We start from the raw sequence: 15,713 nt of genomic DNA, 5'->3' as shown, positions 1-15,713 counted from the left end.
ATACCTTTGGAGACAGACTTGAGTTGGAATCCTGGCTAATCCTAAATGCTAACCAATGTTCATAGCTCTATTTTTCTACAGGATTTTTAGTGTTATAAATTAAAGCATCTGATCCATTTAGAACTGAATTTTGTGTAAGGTATTACGTTTAGGAAGAGATTTTTTTGTGCTTTTTGGTTGCCGTTTTTATGTGCAGATATTCAGTTGTTCCATTTGTTGATTCACTTTGGTGTCTTTGGAAACATCAGCTGGGTATAAGCACATAAGGCAACTTCTGGGTTCACTTTTCTGTTCAACTGATCTATGTGTCTAGTCTATCCTGCTGCCAATACTATAGTCTCTGGATTAATATAGTTACTTAGTAGGACATAATAAGGCAAAATGACTGTTTCATTATACTTTCTTCTCTTTTACAAATAGCTGTTTTAGGGCTGGGGATATAGCCTAGTGGCAAGAGTGCCTGCCTCGGATACACGAGGCCCTAGGTTCGATTCCCCAGCACCACATATACAGAAAACGGCCAGAAGCGGCGCTATGGCTCAAGTGGCAGAGTGCTAGCCTTGAGCGGGAAGAATCCAGGGACAGTGCTCAGGCCCTGAGTCCAAGGCCCAGGACTGGCCAAAAAAAAAAAAAAAAAAAAAAAAAAAACAAATAGCTGTTTTAAATATTTTCTGTCTTTTGATTTAATTTTTACTGTTATTATCTGCATCCAAAAAAAACTGTAACCAAGATTTTGAAAGGAATTATATAAATCGATGAATTTGAGAACTAACATCACCTTTCTTTTTTCAAATTTTTATTATCAAACTGATGTACAGAGAGGTTACAGTTTCATACGTTAGGCATTGGATACATTTCTGGTACTGTTTGTTACCTTGTCCCACATACCCCACTTCCTCCTCCCCCTTTCCCTTTCCCCCCCTGAGGTGTTCACTTCACTTACACCAAACAGTTTTGCAAGTATTGCTTTTGTAGTTGTTTGTCTTTTTTTACGCTGTGTCTCTCAATTTTGGTATTCCCTTTCAATTTCCTAGTTCCAATACCAGTATACACGGTTTCCAATATACTCAGATAAGATTACAGAGATAGTGTAGGTACAACCACAGGAAGGTGATACAAGAACATCATCAATAATAGAAGCTACAGACACACATGGGACGTTGAAAGTAGTTAAACTGTGATATAACAATTGTTACCATAACATGGAGTTCATTTCACTTAGCATCATCTTATGTGATCATAAGGGTATACCTATTGGGCCTTGTGACGCTCTGCTATGACTTGCCTAAACCTGTACTAATTATTCCCAATAAGGGACACCATAGAGTCCATGTTTCTTTGGGTCTGTCTCACTTCACTTAGTATAATTTTTTCCAAGTGACTTCCATTTCCTTACAAATGGGACAATGTCATTCTTTCTGATAGAGGCATAAAATTCCATTGTGTATATGTACCACATTTTCCTGATCTCTCGGATGGTTCCAGATTCTAGCTATGACAAATTGTGCTGCGATGAACATTGTTGTGCTGGTGGCATTACTGTGATTTTGTTTGTGTTCTTTTGGATAGATACCCAAAAGTGGGGCTGCTGGGTCATAAGAGAGTTCTATATTTAGCCTTCTGAGGAATCTCCATACTGCTTGCCAGAGTGGCTGAACCAGTTTACATTCCCACCAACAATGAAGTAGGGTTCCCTTTTGGCCACATCCCCTCCAACAATTGTTATTGTTAGTTTTCTTGATATATGACATTCTTACTGGGGTGAGATGAAATCTCAATGTTGTTTTGATTTGCATTTCTTTTATGACCGGTGATGTAGAGCATTTTTTCATATGTCTCTTGGCCATTCCCATTTCCTCCTCAGAGAAGTCTCTTTGTAAGTCTTTAGCCCACTTGATGAGGGGGCTATTGGTTCCCTGCGGTTTTGTTTTGGAAGAAAGTAATTTTTTTAGTTCTGCATATATTTTAGATATAAGGCCTTTGTCCGTTGAATGTCCGGTAAAGATCTTCTCCCAGTCTGTGGGCTTTCTGTTTATCTTGCGAGCTATGTCCTTTGCCGTGCAGAAGTTCTGCAGTTTGATGCAGTTCCATTTGTCCAACATTTTTTTGATTTGTAGGCTTTCTGGGTCTTTGTTAAGGAAGTTCCGTCCTGTGCCAAGGAGCCCAAATGTTTCTCCTACTCCTTCCTTTAGTGTTTTCAGGATGTCTGTTTTGATTTCGAGGTCTTTAACCCACTTGGAATTGATTTTAGTACAGGGTGATATATAAGGATCTAGTTTTAGTTTGTTGCATGTGTTGAACCAGTTTTGCCAGAACCATTTGTTAAAGAGGCTATCTTTCTTCCAAACTATTGTTTTAGCTCCTTTATCAAAGATTAAGTAGGCGTAGTTCTGTGGGTTCATTTCTGGGTCTTCAATTCTGTTCCATTGGTCTTCAGGCCTGTTCCGGTTCCAATACCAAGCTGTTTTTATTACTATAGCTTTATAATACAACTTGAAGTTGGGTATTGTAATTCCTCCAGCACTGTTCTTTCTGCTTAGGATTGATTTTGCTATTCAAGATCTTTTATTGTTTCATATGAATTTCTGGATTGCTTCCTCTATTTCATTAAAAAATGGTGTTGGGATATTAATGGGTATTGCATTGAATTTGTTGATAGCCTTTGGCAATATTGCCATTTTGATTATATTAATCCTCCCAATCCAGGAGCATGGGAGGTTTTTCCATTTCCTTAGTTCTGACTTAATTTCATTTTTCAAGATTTTAAAGTTCTCATCATAAAGGTCTTTCACTTCTTTGGTTAAGGTTCTTCCTAGGTATTTTATGTTTTGGGGGGCTATTGCAAAAGGAGTTGCTTTCCTGATTTCAGCCTCGTTCTTCGGGTCATTAGCATAGAAAAAGGCCATTGATTTTTGAGGGTTTATTTTATATCCTGCAACTTTGCCAAAGTTGTGGATAAGATCTAGTAGCTTGGGGGTAGAGTCTATGGGATTCTTTTGGTATAGAATCATGTCATCTGAGAAGAGACAAAGTTTAACTTCATCTTTTCCTATTTGGATCACCTTTATATTTTCTTCCTGACTAATTGCTCTGGCTAGGAATTCTAGTACTATGTTGAAGAGCAGGGGAGAGAGTGGACATCCTGCCTTGTTCCTGATTTTAAAGGGAATGGCCTTACTTTTTCCCCATTTAGAGTTATGTTGGTTTGTCATAAACTGCCTTAATTATATTCAGGAATGTTCCCTGGAATCCCAGTTTCTCCAGGGTTTTTAGTATAATTGGGTGCTGGATTTTATCGAATGCTTTTTCCGCATCCAGAGATAAAACCATGTGGTTCTTTACATTGCTCTGGTTGATGTGGTGGATTACATTAATTGACTTGCGTATATTAAACAAACTTTGCATCGCTGGGATGAATCCAGTTTGATCGTGGTGTATGATTTTTTTTTGATGACCTGTTGAAGTCGATTGGCCAGAATTTTGTTGAGAATGTTTGCGTCTATGTTCATCAGGGAAATCGGTCTGTAGTCCTCTTTCCATGATGAGTCCCTGCCTGGTTTTGGGAGGAGGGTTATACTGGCTTCATAGAATGAGTCTGGTAGTGAACGTTTTCTTTCAATTTCATTGAAGACTTTGAGAAATATTGGTGTGAGTTCTGTTTTGAAGGCCTTGTAGAATTCTGCAGTGAATCCATCTGGACCTGGGCTTTTTTTGGATGGGAGATCATTTATTGCCGTTTCTATTTCAATACTGGATATGGGTCTGTTTAGAAGGTTTAAATCCTCATGGTTGAGTTGGAGGATATGAATTTTTTGAAGGAAATCTTCCATTTCTTCCAAGTTCTCCAATTTGTTGTCATAAAAGTTTGCAAAATAGTCCTTTATTATTTTCTGAATTTCGGTTTTTTCTGTGGTGATGTTACCTGTTTCATCTCTTATCTTGTTTATTTGAGTCTGCTGCCTTCGTTTCTTGGTCAGGTTTTCCAGGGGTCTGTCTATCTTGTTGATTTTTTCAAAGAACCAACTCTTTGTTTTGTTGATTCTTTTGATAGTTTTTTTCCTCTTTAATTGATTTAATTCTGATTTGATTTTAATTATTTGCTTCTGTCTATTGACTTGGGGTTTGGCTTGTTGTTCTCTCTCAAGGAAATTAAGGTGCTTCCTTAAATATTGAGTTGCTGTTTCTCCAGTTTGTTGAGATATGCACTCAGAGATATAAATTTTCCTCTGAGTACTGCCTTTGCTGTGTCCCAAAGGAGCTGGTACTTTGTGTCCTCATCTTGGTTGGATTCCATAAACATTTGAATTTCCGTTTTATTTTTTCAATGATCCACTGATGGTTCAGCCGTGTGTTGTTTAGTCTCCATGAATTGTAGGATTTTCTGTGGTGGCTGTTTGAGGTGAGCTCTAATTTTATTCCATTGTGGTCTGAAAGAATGCACGGAATGGTTTTGATACTTCTGAATTTGTACAGATTTTCTTTGTGCCCTAAGATGTGATCTATTTTGGAGAATGTTCCATGTGCTGTGGAGAAGAATGTCTTTCTGTTGTTGCTTGGTGGAATATTCTGTAGATGTTGGTTAAGTCTAGTTGGTCTATGCCATTATTAAGTTCTGTTGTTTCTTTGTTCAGTTTTGCCATGTTGATCTGTCCAGTGGTGATAGTGGAGTGTTAAAGTCCCCAACTATCAATGTGTTTGGGTCTTTTAGTGTTTTTAGAGCCAGTAGTGTTTGTTTGATGATGTAGGGTGCTCCTGCATTTTTTGTGTAGTTATTAGGATGGTTACATCTTCCTATAGGAGAGATCCCTTTACTAGAAAGTGGTAGTCTTCTTTGTCTCTTCTTACCTTTCTAAATTTGAAGTCAATTTTGTCTGATACTAGGATTGCAACTCCAGCCTGCTTATGGGGGCCATTTGCTTGATAGATTTGATTCCAGCCTTTCATTTTTAGAAGTTGTTTACTTTTGCTGGATAGATGTGTCTCTTGGAAGCAGCAGAAAGATGGATCTTGATTTTTGATCCAACTTATGAGACTATGTCGTTTGATTGGAGAACTAAGTCCATTAATGTTGAGAGTTAGGATTGAGAGATGATAGTTTATTCCTTTCATTATCACTATCTTGTTTAAAGCTTTGTCTTCCCATTTCTTGATTTGATGTTTACTCTTTAGGGTTCATTTCTCTGTTTGTATTGGGATCTTGATTATTTTACCTGTATAGTACATCCTTGAGGATTTTCTGTAAAGCTGGTTTGGTGGAGATATATTGTTTCAGTTTTTCCTTACTGTGGAAGACTTTTATTTGACCTTCGGCTATGAATGAGATTTTGGCTGGGTACAGTATTGTTGATTGGTAATTATTTTTATTTAATGTTTGGTATACCTTTTTCCAGGCTCTGCTTGCTTTCCTGGTCTCTGCTGAGAAGTCTGGCGTAATTCTGATTGCTTTTCCTTTATATGGGATTGTTTTCTTCTCCCTAACAGCTTTAAGGATTCTTTCCTTGTACTCTACTGATCCTGTTTTGATCACAATGTGTCGGTGGGATGTCCTATTCTGGTCTGGTCGGTTTGGGGTTCTAAATGCTTCTTGTATCTATATAGGCCTTTCCTTCTGGATATTTGGGATGTTCTCAGCTAATATTCTCTTACATAGATTGCCTATCCCATTAACCTCTTCCTCCAAGTTTTCCTCAGTACCTATTATCCTTAAATTGGGCTTCCTGATCGTGTCTTGAATCTCCTGTAGAGATCTGTTTTGTTGATTGGAATGGATTTGTATTGATTTTTTATCTTTCTCCATAGAATCTAAGGAATCTTCAGTTCCTGAGATTCGATCCTCTGCTTCAGTTAGTCGGGACTGTAGGGTAGCTACTTGATTTCGAATCTCTTTTCCTTCTGACTGGTCTTTCCTGATGATTTCCATGTCATTTCTTCTGTCTTGTATGGACTTCTTTACTTCATTAACTTCATTACTTTGGTTTTGAGTGTTGTCTCTTAAAACTTTAAGCTGGGTAGCTATCATTTTATTTGACTCTTGAAGTTCATTTCTCTTTCTATTTGTGGATGCCATGAAATTCTCCATTAATTTTTGCTTTGCCTCCTCACGCTTTAGAATAATTTACTAAAGAGATTCAAACTTTTCATTTATCATGTTTCTCAGTATACTTTGTAGAGAATTTTGGGGGTTCTCTTCTATGTCTTTGATTGACTGCTCTGCTTCCTGCTTGTTCTGAGTGGGGGATAAGACTTCATTGTTTGCCATCTTTCTTGTGTTCCTTCTGTCCATTTGGATAGGGAATACCAGTCTACCAGCACCTGTGAGCACCATTTAAGACCCAAAGCAGCCCTTACCTAGCACTGTTGTGTAAATCTTATAAGTTCACAATTATATACAGATACCTGTATACCTTTCTATAAAATTAGATTTGGTGTTCCTAAAGAATAAAATTTCAATATAACCACCCATCCTGGGCCCTGTATTCAATAGTTACTTATTTACTGTTACAACCTTATAAGCAATTATTGTTTTATATTAAGTTCTTTTAGGACTGGCTTTCTCTATGAACCCCTTTGATTCACTTTGATTAAGCATGGATATCCTCTATCCAATAACCAGGAGTCAATGGAACCTGGAGGTCCAGGCAGTAAGTCAGGAGGGTAAGTTGGAGGTAGTTAAGGCAATAGAGTAAAATGTATTGGTGCTGATGATTTAGTTTAGTTTCAGTGATGTGGAAATGTGGAGAAGAGTAGAATCAGTAGAAAGAACAAGGTTAAAATGATAGACAATGGAGAGTTAGCAGAAAAGAGTGGAGGTGTTAGTCATAGGAAAGTGATTTTTAAAGATAGAGAACGCAAAGAGAGGAATAAAGTAAAAATAGTGGAAGACAGATGCACAAAACTGAGAAAAATTATTTAAAAATGAAAAAAATAAAAAGGAAAAAAAACCAGAAAGGAACAACCCAAACAAACAAACAAACAAACAAACAAAAAACTTGATAAAACAAACCGGTAAAAGTGGAAAACAAACAAACAAAAAAACCAACGACTTTTCAGAAGTGAAAAAATTAAAAAAAATTTTTGTAAGTTTAAAAAATGTTTGAAAATAAAAAAAAAATGGAGTCCTCCTTGTTTGGGTGGTCTTTCCCTAGTCTCTAGTTTCCTTGCAATGGTCTGCAGTCTATTTTCCTGATTAGCTGGGTTTGACTTGATTTCAGTTTGCAGGGGGTGGATCTGTACTGACCCTTCTCCCCTGTTGGTGCAATCCTGGGTCTCTGTGGTTCACACAGCTTGCAGGTAGGCCTTGGGCGTCCTCTGTAGATGGGAATGTGAGCAGTTTCAGGAACTGTGACTCCTCTGTCTGCTGTGGGGCCCCTGTCTTTGATGCCTGGCTTTGAGTAGGCTGTGGACTCAGCAGGGCAGGGTGCCTCTGTCCTGTTTTACCTGGCTGAGTGTTGCTTGCCTGGGGGAGACTCCTCCCTCCTGGGCAGGGCGGCCTCCTTGGCAGAAGGGGCTATGGAATGCAGCTCCGTTTCAGGCTGGGAATTGGGCTTCCTCTGTGACGGGACCATTTAACTGTCTCAGGAACTGTTTGTTCCCCCGTCTGGTGTTTCCAAGCCGCTGGTAGCTGCTTGCTGCTATTGCTTTAAATTTAGAAATTCCGGTGGGCAGGGCGAGGCACCTCTGGCTAAGCTGAGGCCCAGGACTCACCTCCCGCCAGGGCAGGGGGTGTTCTCTTGGGTGGAGCTGGCTCTCACTGGTCGGTCCCTCTTGCCGTTTTCAAAGATGGCTCCTTTGACCTCGCTTTCCCCAGGCCCACTTTAGTTCCAATCTGGTCTGACCCTATGCCAGCAGCAAAGATGGCGCTTTGCTCTGGCGGTGGGGGAAGGGCTGCCTACAGATGCTGCTCTGTGGGCACGAGTGAGAATATCTTTCGTGGGGTACTCATGCTTTCTCTGCGATTTCAGGTCATCTGTGCTCAGCCGCCATCTGGAGTATTTCTCCCTGGTCTATGCTGTGTGTTTTAGCCACGCGGAGTGCGGGTTTCTGTGCTGGGTGCTGTGCCGGTGCCGGCACTGGCGTGGCAGCGGGACACCGCCCGGAGCTCAAATCTATGTTTTCAGATGAGCAAAGTCGATTTTTCCTTCCTGGCCAGAATCCCTGTACTGTTAGAACTTACTCTGGCTGTCTTTCTAGGAGTAAAAGTTTCTATGGGGTGAGAAAACTGCAATGTCGGAGGGAGCTCAGCTAGGGCTCTGCTGCTCCTCCACGGTCTTCCCGGAATTCCTAACGTCACCTTTTCTATATTGAGTCTTCTAACCCACAAATTCAGAAAACGTTAAATATTACTTTCCAATAGATATTGGTGAGCCCAGATTCAGTGGGGAGATGGACAGCTAGTGAGAGCACTGTTCCCTGTACTTAGAACAAATAGAAAACTGTTCCCATCAGTCATTAACAACTTGTTTTAATTATATTCAGTACCTGATTCCACAGAGCAAAGAGCTAATGGAAACTAAACAGAGACAGTCATATCAAGAGCAAACAGGACTTGGTTATTTATTTCACTGAAGACACATAAGTGTAAACACCTCAAGCCAGAAAAAAGAATTCAGACAATCTTTCAAATGAATTGTAAAGACCAACTGTAGGCTATAGTGAGCATTATGGGGCCACTAGTGGCTTCACATCCAGGAGTATTAATATCTCCCATGAACCCTACATTCAATGACAAATGTGGGAGGAGTGTGAGAAAACTGCCCTGCTGGTGTCAGCTATGATGACAGTAACACTATTAGAACACTTCACAAGCCAGTAACTCTCCACCTTTCCTATATAACAACAAGCTGAAGTGAGGAGGCAGAGTCTAAGTAACTTCTCACAGTTGTTCTGGTGCCTTGCTGGGTGGAGGGGGCTTTCTGCCCAGTGCTGAAAAGCCTAGAGGCGAGAGAGGTCATTCATTGAATTGCATGTCTTGCTGTTTAGCCTTAGGAGAGCTTTGCATAAAAAATGCTCTGATTCTGTCTTTTTATTACCTCTCTAAATTGTTTCATTCACTTGCTTCTGAGGCTATCTTCCTACATGGAAGGTATGCGGCACATACCCATAGATGAAGATTTCTTCTTGTACCTGAGCCACTTCCCATGTAAAGTGTTCTTTTGTTGGGCTTGGATACCATACCTAAGCATTTGGTTTTTGTCTTTAAAAGCTTTGTTCAATCTCTGTACTTATCTGCAGGTCCACCTGCAGATGCCCAACTTTCCAATAATGACCCCAATTGGACCCCGATTGTGGCTTTTCTGTTTTCTTGTGATAAGATTTACTTTACAATAAGGCAACAATGAAAAAGCAGCAAAGTACAGTATTAGGGTGCTGGTGGAAGCCTAGTGGTGCTAGAGGAAGAGGAGAGAAAAAAGAAATATCTCCTACTGAGGTAGGAACATGAATACATACTGGACCTAGAGCTAAATCTGGAAGAGGACATGACCCTTGTAAAGTAAAATCCTTGAGACTCAGGGTACTGAGATGGAAACAGAGAGAAACTTCATCAGAACACCAGGGACTCCACCCTTACTGCCTGGCCCTCTATGAAGGCTACTAAGTGGCCAGTATAAGTGATAATGGAACACAGTAGAATAGCAAGAGTAAGATTCTTCCCAAGGCACATCCCAAAGGGAAAGCTAAAATGATGATGCAAAACTGGGGAAAAAACCCAAATATTATGTTACAAATAAGCCCACAATCTAAATCTATAGAGTGCCAGAAAAAGGGCATGGGTTTTTTTTGGTAACCATAGCAAGAGAAAGTTATCAAGCTCAGCCTAATTCTTGCCTAGCATAAACTGCCATGTTTAAAGTCAGGCAAGAAGGTGCTGCGTGCTGGTGGTACACACCTGTAATCCTAGCTACTCAGGAAGCTGAGATCTGAGGATGGAGGTTTAAAGCCAGCCCAGGCAGGGAAGGCTGAGAAACTCATCTCCAATAAACCACCTAAAAAATCTGGAAGTAGATCTGTGGCTCAAAGTGGTAGAGCACTAACCTTGATCAATAAAGCTCAGGGACGGCACCCAGGCCCTGAATTCAAGCTCCATGACTGACAAAAAAAAATAAAGTAAAATAAATAAATAAAACTCTAGCAGAAGGAAAGGTGATATGGAATCAAATATAAAAACAAACATTTTACAGCTTGTGATGTACTGTCACTGCAGAAATCACTTTTACCACAATGCACAAGACACAGAAACACGAGACAAATGTGCACATAAGAAACAAAGCAGGAATCTGGACAAGGCTCAAATATGATAAAAGTGTTGAAACTATCAAATAAAGGGACTAAAATATCTATGAATATGTTGAAATATGTTAAAATATCTATGAATATGTTGAAAACTCTACCTGGGAACGGTAGATGACAAACCTTCACTGGGAGAGAATACTAGTAAGAAAAGGAGGGAGAGGGAGAGGAGAATACAGTCAAAATACCTTACATTCATGTATGAAAAGAGAAGAAAGGGGAGGGTGTGGGGAGGAGAGTAATAAAGGGGGTAAATCTAATCTAGATACATTATAAGCATTATGAAAACATCTCAATGTACAGGGTATACCTAATACATGTTCATAAAATTGTTTTTTTATTTAAAAGCTTGTGAAAAATATGGATCTTCAAAGATATGAACATTTGAAAATAGAATCAATGAACATAAAATAAAAATCAATTTATAACAGCATGATATACAATTATAACATATGTTAAAATATAACATGATAAATGATATGATGGCACCTGTTATATCTATGATGAAGACAGCACAGAGGGCAGGAAGGAAGAACTGAGAATCTACTGTTGGAAATTGCTCACATTAAGTGAAAGAATATAATATTATCTGTAGATTCTGATTCATTTAAAAATGTTTTATAACCTCTAGGGCTGTCACTAAAAGTATTTCACTAAAAGTAAAAGAGGTGAAATCACACATTCCTAAAGAAAAGAAAATAGAGTCACCAGAAATATGTCAGTTATAGCAAGGGATGAGAGAAAAGTAACAGATGGGATAAATAGAAAATAGACAACAAGCACCATGGTATATTTTAATCCAAACATACAAACAATTATTTCAAATGTGAATGGTAAAAATAGATCAATTATAAGAAAAATCATGTCAGTTTGCATTGAAGAGAGCAAGACTCAGACATGTACTTTTTCATAAGAAATCAACAAAGCAGCACTAGGTTGAAAGGAAAAGGGGGAGGGGGAAGAAAAATATTCAATGCAGAAAAGAAGCTGAAACAACTATTGATATCAGTCAAAGTAAACTTCAGACACTTGTTGAAATGGGAATGTTGTGAGATTTTTATGACCAAGTATATAATTGTCACTCTAGTTGTTAGGAAAATGGAGGAAAAAAGAAAAGGAAAATGAATAGGCCAGACTCAATTCTCAACAGGCTAGGACTGTTCATTGAAGAACAGCAATGGGCAGCAACCTTCCCATGGGATCGGAGGTTGTGCAAGGAAGTGGGGTTGGAATTAGGCTTTATGGATGCAGAGGTTATGGAAAAGGCTATTAGGGCTGGGGGAGGTGGGGACTTTAAATTAGCCCCACAATGGAATGTTTATGGCCAGGCTTAGGCAGCTTGTCCTGCCTGTGTCAAGCCATCTGTGTAATAGGATGGGAGATACCACTTCATATTCCATCTTTAGATAAATAAGAAGATTGGGCAAAGAGGAGATAGTAAGTAAGTCCTTCACTAGTGGCTGGCAAAGTTAAACAGATGAACTGGTTAGCTATGGGACACCTGCTTCAAAGTCTTAGGGATGTGTTTTTTTAATGAATGATAAGACCAAGAATTCTGATTATTCACATGCTAATGCATCCATTGTGGGAAAGGTGTTCATGAAGAAATGAATTATATGACTACAACTTTCAGGTTTCACATTTATAAAGGAGTGTGAAGAGATGTGGTCCTTATACATCTTCACCAGTTGTTATGGACTGAATTTTCATGTCCCTCTGAGCTCATATCTTGGATAACAATGGTGTAAGGAAACAGAATCCTGGTCCTGAGGGAAGAATCTTTACAAATGAGTCTAGTGCCCTCCCAAAAGCTACTGCACACAGTCTCTGCCTGCCTTTCCTCTGTGTGAGAAATGCCATTGGCAACTCAGAAACCAGTCTTCCGCAGTAATGTGGGAAGCAAATTCTGTTGTTCATAAACAAGGCAATCTACAATGTTTTGTTTTTGTCTTACAACCACCTAAGCTGACTCAGATATATGGAAAGCTAAAAGTGTCATTGTTGTGTTACATCTGAATCTCTTAATAGGGCTGAGGGCATGGCTTGCTGGTTGAAGGCTTGCTGAGCATCCATGAGGGCCTGGGTTTGAACCCCAGCACCACATACACAAAAAGAATTGCATCTCTGCCATGTTAACAGACCATGTAATCCAGGTTCATGGTCAGAAGACCTTCTGTAATGGAGCATTATATCTCCAGCTTTTTCCAAAAATTCTAATGATTGAAAAAAGAGGAAATAACACTTCCTGTCTAGCTGAGTCTTACTTTGATCTTATCATATACCCAGTCCCCACCACTTTCTAACATCCTTCCACTCTGCTCTTAAGTATTTCTTCAGACAAATTACACCACATACTAAACATCACTTCTAGTTGACTACTGTGCATTTTGATATCAGTAAGAGTCAATTTATAACATTTTTATCACAAAATGGTCATTGTTTAAAGTGATAGATATTTTAACTGACTTAATTAGTTATCTTAAACATAGTTTAAAGAAAAACACCTAGCACTACTCTCAACTCCATAGGCACTACACTAGAATTTGTCAATATATAAATAAGAAATCAGTAAGTATATATAAAAAAAGTAATCTGTGTGGTGAAATTGGCAGAAATTGAAGTGTTTGGTGGTAGTCTTGTAACAAAATGAAAACTCCAAAATACATCCCCTTTACTGGCCACTTGTATAATTCTCTCCCAGAGGATCCCACTTATGCATTAGCCCCAAACAGTCATCACTGTAGATAAACAGCCAAGTGAAACCATGTTTATCTCTGGATTCATGGAATACACAGAAGGTGTTCAGTTCATATTTGCTTATGAAAGTATGAAAAGTGTGTTTAACTAAAATAGTTTGCCAAGAAGTTGTTTTGGGTTGACCTAAATCATGTGGAGACTTGCAGGGATGTGCAGCGCTGTATGACACAGCTGAGGAGTCAACCTGACCCTGGGTAATGCAATTACCCAAGCTACCAGCAGAAGATGTGTCCCAAGCAGCTGCCTTTTCCACTGGAAAATTGAGAACTGTGACTTCAGGAAAATCTCAGGTGTAAAATAATAATTATGAAACTAAAGGAGAAGGAACAATGTCTTGTAAATAAGTGTAAAACAATATACAAAATGGTATTGCATTGTGTAGTTGGATGAACAACTTGGCTTGGGATAGTAAACAAATGATTATGTTTGATTAAAGAAATATTTGCATTGTGATATTCTGTTTCTGGAGCTGCTGTAAACTTTCAACAATAGATGAAACATTTTTAAAAAATGGAAGAGCTTTGTCCTCATCACCAAACATTTGAGTGTAACTTGAACTTGGGTGATCCATGATATAGACAGCAAACAGGCATTGAAAATGTAACATGAATATTTGCTACTATTTCAGCAGCCTAAAATAAAGATGAGCTATTGGAGGGTGGGCTGAGGTATGAGACTTGAATTTTGAAGCCAACTCAAGCAGGAAAGTTGGCAACATTCTTATCTCCAATTAACCAACAAAAATTCAGAAGTGGAATTGTAGCTCAAGTGGTCAAGCACCAACCTTGAATGAAAAAAAACTAAGGGATAGCACCCAAACCCTGAGTTCAAGCCCTTGTACCAGTACTGTCCCTAAGTAAGCAAATGAATAAATAGCACAGTAAAGAAGGGAAGACAGTTTCTTGTATTTTTGATACTACTAATTTTTATGCTACTCGCAGTCAATTTCACCTTAGTGGTTTGCAGTTCCAGGAGCAGATGGTCGGAAGATGCCCATGGCAATCATTTTATCATCAGCATATGGAAAGGGGACTCACAGCATTCAGCTTCCACACTGCCTTTCTAAGCCAGGCCTGGGACTGCAAGAAACCTCAGCATTTACAATCAACTCCATTAGACTGTGCTCCTTAGCTTGTTTCCTTTGCTGCTATTTCTCTCCACCCTGACGAGACATATAAGGCAAGGCTCAACCCTTTATCCTTAATTGTTAGAAATTAATCAGGAGTGATTGAAGCCTGTGTTGCCATGGAAACTTGGCTGTAACTCAGGGAGATATCCTCCATTCCAAAGTACTCAATCTCTGTGTTAATAAATTGGCATGGAAATTGAATCCTTCCTATCTCATGTCACCCCTGATCTCCCTGGTCTTATCAGTTCAGCCTCCATTCTCAACTGCATAGAATTATAAGTAATTTATGAGAGATTTTGGCATTGGAAAACTGGTGCCTGGTATTTGGGGCTAGGTGACTTTGTGGGAGGAGATGTTCTGTATATTACAGAACCCTTGGCCTCTTCTAGATGTCAATAACAAATTTTGCCTGATTGTAATAACAGAAAACTATCTTCAGATGGTGTCAAATATACCCTAAGGAGTAAAATCATTTCTGGATGCAAACTGCTTTTAAAAAAAAAAGTCCAAAGCATGAGTATCTTGTCAGGAAATAGATATATCTGGTGCTTCTGATATGGGCATAGTATAGTCCTGATAAGATGTTTTTTCAATGAAGCAAATGTGCATTTTTATTTAGTATGGCTTATTTCCTGGTCATGAGATCTATCTATTGTTAAGCTCAATCTAACAAACAAGGGCCAAATCTGTCCATTCTGATGAGATCCAAAGATCAGGGTCCAAAGACAGTTTGTACATAAAACTATTTTCTACACTTAACCAGCAAAATGCCAGAAGTAGAGCTGTGGCTCAAGTGGTAGAGCACCAGCCTTGACTGAAAAAAAAACAGATAAGAGAACAATGTTCTGAGTTCAAGTCCCAGGTCTGGCATTAAGGGAAGAGGGGAGAACAGAGGAAAGGAGAGGAGAGGAGAAGAGAGAAGGATGGTTGGGAAAGGGAGGACAGAGAAGAAAAAAAGTGAAGAGAAGGGAAGGGAAGAGAGAAGAGAGAAGAGAGAGGAGCAAGGAGGAGACAGTAGAGAGAAGAGGATTTAGGGCTGGAGATGGTAGCTCAGGGTTAGAGTGCTTACATAGCTTGTACAAGGCCCTGGGGTTTGATCCCCAGCCCATCACACAAACAAGGCAAACACTCTTGCCACTAGGCCATATTCCCAGCCAGCACACATACAAAAAAAAAAAAGACTTTTTTAAATTTTAAAAATAAATCAAAATTAAGCTTGAGAATATATTTGTTATTGAGAATGTATTTATTAGTTAAGTTCTTAGAAATCAGAGAAAGTTTCTTTTTCATTTTATATTTGCTCATTTATATTATGTTCAGTATGGTGCCTCTCCTACAACACCTGGAGAGCATTTGGAAGGGACTTTAGGAAAAAAACAAGATGGGAACCAAAATAACTTATGTTCCTGCAGATCAGGCAATGAGGTGGCTCACTTCTCAAATACTTAAATACAGAAACGTTACAAACACTGGAAAAGAGATTGGTCCTTCTGAAGCAAACAAACAAACAAACTCAGCTAGTTACTGATGGCTTATGACT

Source organism: Perognathus longimembris, chromosome 14 (genome assembly GCF_023159225.1).
Source record: "Perognathus longimembris pacificus isolate PPM17 chromosome 14, ASM2315922v1, whole genome shotgun sequence".
In the NCBI taxonomy this organism is placed as follows: Eukaryota; Metazoa; Chordata; class Mammalia; order Rodentia; family Heteromyidae; genus Perognathus; species Perognathus longimembris.
This window is presented reverse-complemented; position numbering follows the sequence as displayed.